The sequence below is a fragment of the Tursiops truncatus genome, chromosome 12, assembly GCF_011762595.2.
Source record: "Tursiops truncatus isolate mTurTru1 chromosome 12, mTurTru1.mat.Y, whole genome shotgun sequence".
NCBI lineage: Eukaryota > Metazoa > Chordata > Mammalia > Artiodactyla > Delphinidae > Tursiops > Tursiops truncatus.
In genome coordinates this window covers 10119498-10132459 of record NC_047045.1, presented here as the reverse complement: position 1 = coordinate 10132459, position 12962 = coordinate 10119498, and the positions used below count along the sequence as shown (strand labels likewise).

Sequence of the window (12962 nt, the reverse complement as noted above, 5' to 3'; positions counted from 1 at the left end):
ATATGAACATTTTGAAAGGAAAAATCTCACTGGTAAAGGCAAACACATAGTAAAGGTAGTAGATCAACCACTTATAAAGCTAGTAGGAGGGTTGAAAGACAAAGTAGTAAAATCATCTATATCCACAATAAGTAGTTAAGGGATACACAGAATAAAAATTTATAAAATATGATGTTAAAAACATTAAATATGCAAGGGGAGGAGGAAAAATGCAGAGTTGTTAGAATACATTCAAACTTAAGAGATCATCAACTTAAAATAATCTCAACTTTATATATATGTGTGTGTGTGTGGTATATATATATATATATACATACTAATATATGAACTTCATGGTAATCACAAACCAAAAATCCATAACAAATACACACACAAAAAACAGAAAGGAATCCAAACCTAACAATAAAGACAGTCACCAAATCACAAGAGTAGAGAATAAAGGATACCAAGACCAAGGACACCACAAAAAAAGAAAATTACGGGCCAATGTCACTGATAAACATAGATGCAAAAATCCTTAACATAATATTGAAAAGCCAAATTCAACAATACACTAAAAGGATTATATACCACGATCAAGTGGGATTTATCCTAGGGATGCATGACTCAATATCCATAAATCAATTGACATAATACACCACACTAACAAACTGAAGAACAGAAATCATATCATCTCAATAGATGCAGAAAATGCTTTTGACAAAATTCAACATACTTTCACGATAAAGACTCTTAACAGTGAGTATGAAAAACATACCTCAACGTAGTAAGCATCGTATGTGACAAGCCTACAACCAACATCACACTCAACAGTGAAAAGCCGGAAGCATTTCCTCTAACATCCGGAACAAAACAGTGATGCCCACTCTTGCCGCTTCTATTTAACATAGTACTGGAAGTCTTAGCCACATCAATCAGGTAAGAAAAAGAAATAAAAGGCACCCTAACTGGAAGGGAAGAAGTAAAACTGGCACTGTTTGCACATAATATAATATTTTATTTAGAAAACCCTAAAGTCTCCACCCAAAAACTGTTAGAAATTATAAATGAATTCAGCAAAGTTGCAGGATACAAGATTAATATACAGAAATCTGTTGTGTTCCTATCCACTAATAGTGAAATATCAGAAATAGAAAGTAAAAAAAAAAAAAATCCCATTTAAAATCTCATCAAAAAGAATAAAATACCTAGGAATAAACTTAAGCAAGGTGACAGACCTGTACTCTGAAAACTATAAAACACTGATGAAGGAAGTAGAGGATAATACAACAAAATGGAAAGATATCTCACGCTCTTGGACTGGAAGAATTAATGTTGTTAAAATGTCCATAATATCGAAAGTGCTCTACAGATTTGATGCAATCCCTATCAAAATACCCGTGATATTCTTCATAGAACTAGAACAAACAATCCTATGGAACAACAAAAGACCCTGAATTTCCAAAGCAACCTTGAGAAAAAAGAACAAAGCTAGAGGTATCACTCTCCTAGACTTCAGACTATACTACAAAGCAATAGTAATCAAAACAGAATGGTACTGGCACAAAAACAGACACATAGATCAATGGAACAGAATAGAGAGCCTGGAAATAAACCCACGCACATATGGTCAATTAATCCATGACAAAGGAGGCAAGAATATACAGTGGAGAAAAGACATTCTCTTCAGTAAGTGGTGCAGGGAAAACTGGACAGCTACGTATAAAACAATGAGATTAGAACATTTCCTCACACCATAAAAAAAAAGTAAACTCGAAATGGATTAAAGACTTAAATGTCAGACCTGAAACTGTAAAACTCCTAGAAGAAAATATAGGCAGGAAGCTCTTTGACATCGGTCTCAGCAACACTTTTTGAATGTTTCCTCCAGCAAGGGAAACCCGAGCAAAGATAAATACTGGGACTACATCAGTGAAGAAAACTATCAACAAAACAAAAAGGCAGCCTACTGAATGAAAGAAGATCTTTACAAATGGTATACCTGATAAGGGGTTAATATCCAAAAATATTTTAAAAACTCATACAACATAAAAAAAAAATCCCAAACAACCCTATTAAAGATGGGCAGAGGACCTGAATAGAAATTTTTCAAAGAAGACAAACAGATGGCCAACATGAAAAATACTCAACATTACTAATCATCAGGGAAATGAAATTCAAAACCACAGTGAGATATTACCTCACACCTGTCAGAATGGCTATCATCAAGAAAATGACAAATAAGTGTTGGCAAGGATGTGGAGCAAAGGGAACCCTTGTGCACTGTTGGTGGGAATGTAAATTGGTTGAACTACTATAAAAACCAGTATGGACACTCCTCAATAAATCAAAAATAAGCTACCATATGATTCAGCAATGCCACTTCTTGATACTTTTCAAAGAAAAAACCCACTAATTTGAAAAGATATACACCCCTATTTTCATGCAGTGCTATTTACAATCGGAATGATATGGAAGCAACCTCAGTGTCCATTGACAGAAGAATGGATAAATAAGATGTGGTAGACATATACAATGGAATATTACTCAGCCATAAAAAAGAATGCAGTCGTGCCATTTTGACAACATGGATGGACCTAGAAGATATCATGCTAAGTGAAGTAAGTGGGATGGAGAAAGATAAGTACTGTATAATTTCATTTATATTTGGAATCTAAACAAACATAATAGAACAGAAATAGACTCATAGATACAGAGAAAAAACTGGTGGTTGTCAGAGGGGAGGGAGTGGGGCAATGAGTGAAATAGATGAGGGAGATTAAGAGGTACAAGCTTCCAGTTATGAAATAAATCATGGGAATGTAATGTACAACATATGGAATATAGTTGATAATACTGTAATAACTTTGTATGGTGACAAATGGTAACTAGACTTATCACGGTGATCATTTTGCAATGTATAAAGATACTGAATTACTAGGTCGTACACCTGAAACTAATATAATATTGTAAGGCAATTATAGTCCAATGAAAAGAAACCCAAAAAACCCATAAACGAACAAAAAAAGTGAGGCAAAATGTGGCTGTATTTAATTTAATATTATACCCTTCGCTGACAATTTTAGAGATGTTTACTTAAATTCTGTTGTTGTTTCAGGTACATAATTGAAACTAAAACATATTAAGCGGTGATGGAAAATATAAAAGTTGAAAGTGGTAATAGTTGAGTTTTGCTCCAGATCTTCAGTTTTCATAGGCACCCAATCCTCTAAAAATATCTGTTTTCTCACTAGTAAAGTGACAGGGATGCACTAAATAAACCCTAGCATCCCCATCAATTAAAAATTCAGTTGTTTCTGGGTACTCTGATGTTTCTGCTTCTGACCAGACAGCAGTGGCAGCAAGGCTGTGTTACTGAAGAGCCAGAACTGGCTTCTGATTCCTGGGCCCTTCAAAAGGCACGAGGTCGGCAGGGACCCAGAAGTATCACCTGCACTGTCTAGCGAGAAAATGCATTATTTCCCCTTCTTGCCGTATGAGAGTCTAGGCCATGTCTTTTCCCACTAGTTATTGCCTTCTGCAGGAGAGGAAGGGAAAGGACAAAGATTTACAGTAGAGATTGGCAAACTTTTCCTGTAAAAGGCCAGATCATAAATATTTTCGACTACGTGAGCCATATAGTCTCTCTTGGAGTTACTCAGGTCTGCAGTTGTAGCTAAATGAATGGTGTGGCTGTGTTCTAATAAAATTTTATTTACAAAAACAGGCAGTGGACCAGATTTGATCCACAGCTCTAAATCCTTGATTTAGAGCTGAGGGGCAACAGTGTGATTTCTGCTCTCAGTTGGCTTGACTAGTGTAATTCTCCTGCCCTGGAGTTTGTCCCCCAGAAAGGTTTTCACTTTGTCTCCTGCTACTCAAGTCCTTGTGATAAAGGGCAATCATGAGTGGCTCAGAATTTGTTTCAGATTTAAAGGTTATCATTCAAAATAAATTTAAAATATAGGGAAAATTTTATGTACAGTATTAAATGCTTTTTGCCTCATTAAATACAAGAATAACCAAAATACAAATAGATGAAAGCAAAATGATGTCACATACCTTGAAATTATTTTGGCAGAACTAAATTCAATACTATTTTGTGATTGACAGAAGTAAGAGAAAAGCAATTTCCCTTCTTTATTATTCCTGTTTTGCCATTTGTATTAGCTAAGATGAGTACCAGCCAATCAGAAAAGTATGGGTTCTTTGTCTTCTCTGTTTAATACTGCTTGGTGGAAAACCGTAACTGAGAGAAAAGCAATAGGAAATTAACCAGGTACTATGATCTGTAATAGGTTTCAGGCAACTTTTCCATCACTGTAAAATTTTAAGAGCTTGAAAAGTTTTCCAGAGCATCTATCTTTGCCACGAAGCTTTGGGAAATAAAAAGTTAGTTAACATTCTCAAATTTCAAAATGATTTTCCATAATAATTCAGTCTTTTAAAGGATTTCTACAAAAACCTTACCCTCCAATAAAAAAAAGCAAATGCTTGAATGCACATACATACACACATACTTTAAAAAAGAATCTGAGAATAACTCTCCAACATTAAATTCTTGAAAAAAATCCATGGCATCTCCCAAAATTACTGTGGACCCCAAGGTTTTAACATTTTCTTTCCACTGAGTAAAGTAAAAAATTTTCAAACATGGATTTTCTTTTTATAACTAAAAAGTCTATAGCCCTATAGATATGGTATGACTGTGATAAACAATAATCTGTGGCCACAAAATATTAACTGAGGGCCACGTGTTGTTGAAAGTGGGACACTTTTTTCTACTCGTTTGGGGCATCAGTGAATGAATAAGTGGATACTGCTTTCTTCCTTTTGCCGAGATGTTTCCTTCTCAGTTTGATTTTGTGAGCCAGGGAGGTTTGGTGGAACTAGCGTTGGATTAGGCATTAGAAAGCCTGGATTTTAGTTTAGCTTCACTACTTCCTAGCTTGGAACCTGTGATGGTTAATTTTATGTGTCAACTTGACTGGTCACTGGGTGTCCAGGTTGAAAACATATCTGGGTGTGTCTGTGAGCCTGTCTCCAGGTAAGATTAGCATTTGAACTGGTGGGCCAGTAAAGTAGACGGCCCTCTCCACTGTGGGTGGGCACCATCCAATCTGATGATGGCCTAAACTGAACAAAACGTGCGGAAAGGAGGAATTCACCCTCTCTTCCTGCCTCACTGCTTGAGCTAGGACAATACATCTCAGCTCATCTTCTCCTCCCCCTGTGCTGGGGTTTATGCCATCAGCTCCCCTGGTTCTCAGGCCTTAGGACTGAACCACATCACTGGCTTTCCTGAGTCTCCAGCTTGCAGATGGCAGACTGTGGGACTTCTCAGCCTCCATATTCACATGAGCCAATTCCTCATAGTAAATATCCTTTATATATATATATATATCTCCTCTTGGTCTGTTTCTCTGGATAGCCCTAACAGAACTCTTTTTTTTTTTTTAACATCTTTATTGGAGTATAATTGCTTTACAATGATGTGTTAGTTTCTGCTTTATAACAAAGTGAATCAGCTATACATAAACATATATCCCATATCTCTTCCCTCTTGCGTCTCCCTCCCTCCCTCCCTCCCTCCCTATCCCACCCCTCTAGGTGGTCACAAAGCACCGAGCTGATCTCCCCTAACACAGAACTCTTGGCCAAATCTCTTGTTTCCTTTGTGCTTTGGTTTCCTCATTTGTAAAATGAGAAGTCTAATATCTGCCACACATGGGTAGGATCTGATTATATGTGTGATGAAATGAAAGTATTACACAAACGCATGGTACTCTTGTGAGAGGATTATGAAGTCTTTGAAAGCAAGCCTCTGTCTTACTTCTTGGAGTTTAAGAAAAATTCACTGAACACCTACTAGGCACCAGCATTAACCACCACAGCCTTATGCAAAGAAGCCACTCAAAAATTCATTGACTTGTACTAGTTAAATGCTATATTTAACAGCAAAGAGAGATTAATCTATTCACTACTGAAAAAAACAAAGGTCCTTCTAAGACTACATTAGATTTCTGAAAGGGGGGATCTGAAAACCAGCTCTGGCACAGCAGCTTGCATTCAAATTGACAGTAGTTAGCCGAGGTAGAAGCTGTGACAAATAGTTATGGTTAGAGAATTTCTTTACCAGTAGCTAGGAAGGCACTGCAGCCTTTGACGACAGGCAAAAGCCATGGCAAACAACTGTTCCTGTTTCTATGAAAAAATGTCTGTCACAAACCTCATTAGATTATATTTAGCACCTCCTATAAAGTCTAATTCTCCTCAACTGGGTAATTAGATTTGATATTACTGAAACCACATGTGGAGAAAACCCACTGCCATTTTCTATTTTCAGATCATAGTGTCGATATTGTATACATGTGCATATGTATTACACACATGGTGGTAATCCATGGAAGCTGGTAGTTATCCTGATTTATAATCAAAGTGGGGGCCAATGGAGAATGACATATAGGGGACAAAATAGAAATAGGTGTGCTTGAATTGGGGGTGAATATTTTCTTGAGAGCATCTGTCCTAGAGCCAGTCGTCTACTCAGGCCTTTAGAACTCCTGCCAAGCAATTCGGTAGAGACATTAGGTAACCAGAGGCTGTCATATCTGGACAGAGTCCTCTCAGGTATCTGATTTCTGGGATCTTCTAGATGCTCTTAGAGAACAACAACAGTCATAGAAACAGGGACAGATGACAGAGAAAGAGCAACAATAGTTGACTCAGTCTGTGTCTGTGATACTGAACTCAACACAGGAAATGGCTCCGCATTTAAGGATGGCTATAAGTAATCAGCCTGATAAATAATATTTAGGAGACAGCACCATACAGAGTAGAATGACCTGGAAGTGGAGGAGGCCAGAAAAGTTCTGACCCAAACTGGGAATGTGACAGGAGTCAAAATGCCCTCCACCCTCCAAACACAACTGGCAAACTGTCTACCCAAGTGAGGAGATGGGTATGGAGTGAGCAAAACTATTAGGTTTAAATTTACAGATTTACAGAGAAATTGCCATTATTTGACTTCAGAAACAGTCCAATTTCAGCAGTTTTACATGGTCCAATCTTACATGTTATTCCTATTATCCTTATACTTTGCTGCATATATATGTATATACATTTATATACACTCAACACATAAGTTCATATATATCATTTTCCCAGATTTAAAAAATCCCCTTAACAATATCTTAGGGCGACGAAGGGAAAAATGGCTTTCCAAGCAGACAATATTTATAAAATACTTCCTGTGTCTTGAGGGTTTTCTCTTCAGTTACTTTCAAACTTGGTTGTGTTTTCAGATCAAAAACACATAGGCATAAATAGCTAATTAAATATTAAAGGATACTTTAAAATGAGATATACTTAAAAAAAGATACGCTGAAATTAAGGCGCAACGACAAAGTTCAAGTTGGCTATTTTTAGCTTGCTCCTCAGTTGATTAGTATCAGGTTGATTAGTTCATGATTGGACAGGCAGCCAAAAGGGAACCTTAGTTAGGAGTCCACACTGTTTATTCTCATCCCTGGAGCCAGCACACTTGCGGGAGGAATGAACAGGTGCCACCTATGCTTGCAACACAGGTTGACCTTGGTGTCTCAACTTCTTTTTTGGGCCAAGATAGTGTATTTGCACACCTGCTTGTAAATACTGCACACACACACACACATATAAAATCATGTAAGTAAAGTTCTATTCACATTATTAGTTCTTCTGATAGGTAAGCCTTAGTGAGTTTAGGAAAACATCTGATTATAAGAACAAATCATTGTCTCATGGAATAAACACTGTTAAAAACAAGCACACAGGGCTTCCCTGGTGGCGCAGTGGTTAAGAGTCCGCCTGCTGATGCAGGGTACACGGGTTCATGCCCCGGTCCGGGAAGATCCCACATGCCGCGAAGCAGCTGGGCGCGTGAGCCATGGCTGCTGAGCCTGCGCGTCCGGAGCCTGTGCTCCGCAACGGGAGAGGCCGCAGCAGTGAGAGGCCCGCGTACCGAAGAAAAAAAAAAAAAACAAGCACACAAATAACACAGAAATGTGTAACGTAGACCAAGTTCCTAGTAATAATCACTGTCCGCACATTTGCCCATTGCCCCCGCCCCCCCACCCCCCCCGCAAATGAGCAACGTCACGACTTCGGGAGCTAGAACCTGAGTTTTACCTTCCTCGCCTCAGTATTCCGCTTTTTTTTTCCAGCCACACTTTTCTTTTAAAGTCCAACCTCCTGAGGTTCTTCTCTTCAGCAGCCTACAGCACACTGACCCTTCCCTTCTCCACACTTACAGCGCTGAGTTCGCACTCACACGTTACCTGTAAAATGTTTTCGGAGGCTCCCGAATTCGGAATTTCCCAAACCTTTTCCCACAAAACCCCACTGTCCCAAGAGACTCCCACTGGCCTTACCGTGGAAACCGCTCCTCTGTGAAGACACGGGGGAAAGCTGGCTCCCAGGGCAGCACTGGGGTTCTTTATCGCGAGACTTGGGGGAATGCTGGGTCTAGCGGCAGCACCTGGGGCTCTTTATCACGAGACTTGGGGGAATGCTGGGTCTAGCGGCAGCACCTGGGGTTCTTTATCGCGAGACTTGGGGGAATGCTGAGCCCAGCGGCAGCCCCTGAGGTTTTAATCGCGAGACTTGGGGGAACGCTGGGTTCCGCGGCAGCACCCGGGGTTCTTTATCTCGAGACTTGGGACAGTTTAACATGTAGCGTGAATGGTGCGGCTGGGGGAAGCTTTCAGTGTCCCTGTGTCTAAAACTGATCAAGGAACCCCGTGTTACCCATCCTCCTGTTGATATCCTAAGTGACGCTTGTATCTCGTAGAACCTGGTGTGGCAAACATCACATTCTTGACAGCAGGGAATATGTTCTTTTTTCCTTTCTACACCTTATAGTGCATAGCATAGCCTGAAGATATCAAAGTACCCCCAAATTATTTGTTGATTGCTTCATAGGGATGAAGGAAAATAAGAAGAAAGGAATGAAAAATATATCAAAAGATAAATATGTGCTAAAGGCTTTCACCATACTTTTTTCTTATTGAATTATTTTTAATTAAAGGGATGCCTTCTGTTTTAGACGTACCTCTTAAGATTCCATAACGCCATTACCTTTCACTGTGCTGACCGAAAGTCACCACAGAGGAAGGGGACAAGGACTAGCTATCATCTCTTAGAGAACTTGAAAAATATATTGACTAAAATTTTTACGGGGCTAGGAATGTGTTTCTATCCTAAAGAGGGTAATAAAAAGGAGGAAATAAAACCCTAAAATTAATATCATTAGGTTTATGGCATTTCATTTCCTATGTGTGAAAGGAGACTTTCATCTTAACTGTGGACTTTCTCCCTTGTCACTGCTGAAGGGAGCCAGGGCTGAAATTTTGCTCCATGCAATAAAATGTACAGTAGGAGGACATATTGTATCTTAAGTATATCCCTGTCCTTGTATATCTTCCTCTGACTGCTACAAGGCATAAAACAAATCCGTTCTCATTCTTTAATTTCTTCAACTCCTTCCAAAAACAATTCTTCAAGGCATAATCAAATGGGTTTTATTGAAATCAGCTGTTAGTAGACGGTGCCAATCACCAGACCATGCCAATCACCTGTGCTGGTTACTGAGTCGCAGCGCGGGAGCTCTGGGCTCCCAAACACCGTCTGTACTGAGTAAATTCTTCTCAAAACATTTCTTTGCGGTGTTGTCCATGATGCCTCCCAGCTTGACCCGCTCAGCATCCAGTCATGGGTTTCAAACTGAACACAGCTCAGTTTCTGTTTTCCTAATGAAAGTTCAGCTTTGGTATGAGTATTTGAGTGTCATCACAAACTAATAGAAGGGTACCTTTCAAAATATTGCTTGCTTTCTTAAAATGAAAAGATAACATTCTGATCTAAGTTAATTGGGAATACCTGACTTCTAATCACAAAATGTGCTTAAAATAATGAGGAAGAAAAGTAATATGTTTACGAGCTAACAACAGGAAGTTCCCTTGGGGCTTGGGATGACACCTCAAAGTAGTAAAAATGTCTTCTCTCTTGTGTAGTTGGCCTCAGGACTCACAGGAAGGGTGATCTGATGGCGTGGACGTACTCACAGGATTCCCAGCTCTGCCCCAGAATGTGGCTTTGGGCAGACACCCTAACCTCCTTGGGCTTGGCACTTCCCTTCTGTGAAACCAGAGGATGATCTGCATAAGCTCAAGCATCACTGTCAGCTAAAAACAAATCCATGACACTATTACTCCATGAGAAAGCATGCTCTTGCCCCTCTCAGATATAAAGAGAGTTACTATCTCTTTACATAAGGCACTCTGCTAGGTGTTGCCATATGACTCTACCGTACTGACCCCATTTATGAGCATTTTCTAAAAATTTAAATGATGATGAAACCAAGCAGGACCCTGTGGAGCTCCTGGGTACAGAAGACTTTGTGTCCCCTATTCCTCATTTGTAGGGAACAGACTCCAGCCTCCATGACCTTCCATGAGTCCCAAAGGGCAGATTCAAACATTTGCTAATCAGGGAAGGGAAGGGATGCAGAGACAAGGGAGGAGTTGTCAAGAAACCACCTGAGGCCAGATTGAAGGAGCACAGGCCCTGCACACGCCCTAATCTTATCAGCAACCCTACCCTGACCTATTACTATAAAATTCCTCACCAGGGCTTCCCTGGTGGCGCAGTGGTTGAGAGTCCGCCTGCCGATGCAGGGGACACGGGTTCGTGCCCTGGTCCGGGAAGATCCCACATGCTGCGGAGCGGCTGGACCCGTGAGCCATGGCCGCTGAGCCTGCGCTCCACAACGGGAGAGGCCACAGCAGTGAAAGGCCCGCGTATCAAAAAAAAAAAAAAAAAAAAAAATTCCTCACCAAATCCTACCCAGTTGGGACACACAGTTTTGAGGGCATTACCCCACTGTGTCTCCCTTTGCCTGGTAAAGCAATAAAGCTATTCGTTTCTACTTCACCCAAAACTCTGTCTCTGAGATTTGATTTGGCACCAGTGAAGAGGCTGAGTTTTTGACGTCAGTGGTGTCTACACCTAATAAGTTAAAGTTCAATAGCAGCCTGATTGTTGAAATTTGGGTTTAAAAATATATGAGAGGGCTTCCCTGGTGGCGCAGTGGTTCAGTCCGCCTGCCGATGCAGGGGACACGGGTTCGTGCCCCGGTCCGGGAAGATCCCACATGCCGTGGAGCGGCTGGGCCCGTGAGCCATGGCTGCTGAGCCTGCGCGTCCGGAGCCTGTGCTCTGCAACGGGAGAGGCCACAGCGGTGAGAGGCCCGCGTACCGAAAAAAAAAAAAAAAAGGCTCCAATGAGACACCTGACATTCACAATCTCCCATAATGGCTCTTGAAGAAATGCCTGGGAGGTCGCTTCTAGGAAAGAAAAAAACAGGATGGTCGACTCCTGTTGTTTGTGGTATGTTCTGTAAAGTTGCTTTGAACTCTGGGTTAGTGAGTCCTGAACCAGGGAAAGTAGAGTGAGACTCCTGGAGCTGTGGTCACACGAGTCTTTTCTACCATTCAATACATACCGTTGTTTTATGTGTGTTTCTGTTTCAAGACATCCTACTTAATGTGTCTTGTTTATTCGTTAACATTGAACTCCGGGCCAGTAGCAGCGTAACTGATGCCTGAAAGAAGCTTATCTCACTCACGCCCTTTCTCCAGAAGGCACATCACAGCTCTCTTGTTTTAGGACACTAGACAGCACTTCAGCACCAGCTTGGGGACCATTTTAAATAGTGAAATCATCAACAAAAGGCATGAAAATGTGAAAAATGTGACAGTAAATAGACCATGAAAAGAATACTTGTTTACAATATGGGAGTTGAAACAAGGCAGAGCAGAGCCACATCCAATCTCAGCTGGAAACACACACATCGGAGACTAAAATCCTTCCTGCTCAACCAGTGAATACAGAAGGGCCACAGGGATTGACTTCCGTCTCACAAATAAATGTTGGTTAGCAAATCTGTAAATAGGGACCTCATGAATAATGAGGATTGATTGGGTAAGCTGCATAGAAATTCAAAATATGTAAATATCTAAATATAACTTCCCTTATTTAACAAGCAAATAACGGTATTATTGTTATCAACTCATGTAAAATGAGCTTAAAAGAATACTGTCTTATAAATATAGAGTATACGAAATCAATAAAATGCTTATAGTTCACATAGAAATCAAATCTTTCTGTACCCTAAAGCCTATTTTCACTGTGGATGAAGGTTTTAGAATGAACAACTAAACAGAAGTTACATGAAACACTGTGGCAGCTGCAAAGACTCAGGAACTGGAGAGTAATTAGGCTTCCTCTTACTACTGACACGAATCATTTGGCCATGTGCTTACAATAATCCACCTAGAGTTGTAAAGGGCAGAGAGAGGCGTAAAATGAGCAGCTTAGATGATGCAGTTGTTCTTAATGTTTCACAGTTTACACTTAAAAGTCTATCAGGGCACAATTACAATGACTGAGTCCATTGATTGGAGTGCAGACCTGCCAAGGCAGTCACTCCGACTTGAGAATGAAAGTGGTAAAAGGGCCAGGACAACATCACTGTAATCTATTTAAGTGGATGTCCCTTCTTTTTAATTTTCCCAAACAATAGATAATTGTGGGAACCAAAACATGGCACTGAAACTCATCATGACCGACTCGACAAGGAATATAAGCTTGCCATCTTAAAAATAAGAGCTGTGATGAATAGCTACTGCAGTCTAATTGGAGGTTTCAAACTCAGTCTTTAGCATGAGTGCTTTCTACTCTCATTTAAGTGATGTGTATTTGTGAAGCAAGATTCCTTTTAGACTTTAGGCATTTTCATGCTATTAAAAATGCAGATGTTAACTGGTTTTCTGTGGCATTTAGTAGGAAAGAATAATCATATTAAAATAAATAATAAGTTTAGTTCCAGTTAAGACTACAGTTTTTTCTGTGAAAAACAGGAGTTAAAATATATTAGTTAAGTCATA

The 12962-nt window shown here is 40.0% G+C and overlaps 1 protein-coding gene across 2 annotated transcripts in view; it reads right to left on the bottom strand.

Moving 5' to 3' along the window:
• The window catches only part of KCNQ5 (potassium voltage-gated channel subfamily Q member 5), a 581715-nt gene that overhangs the window by 218437 nt on the left and 350316 nt on the right, over positions 1-12962 (bottom strand). The gene's annotated exons all lie outside the window — the stretch shown is intronic.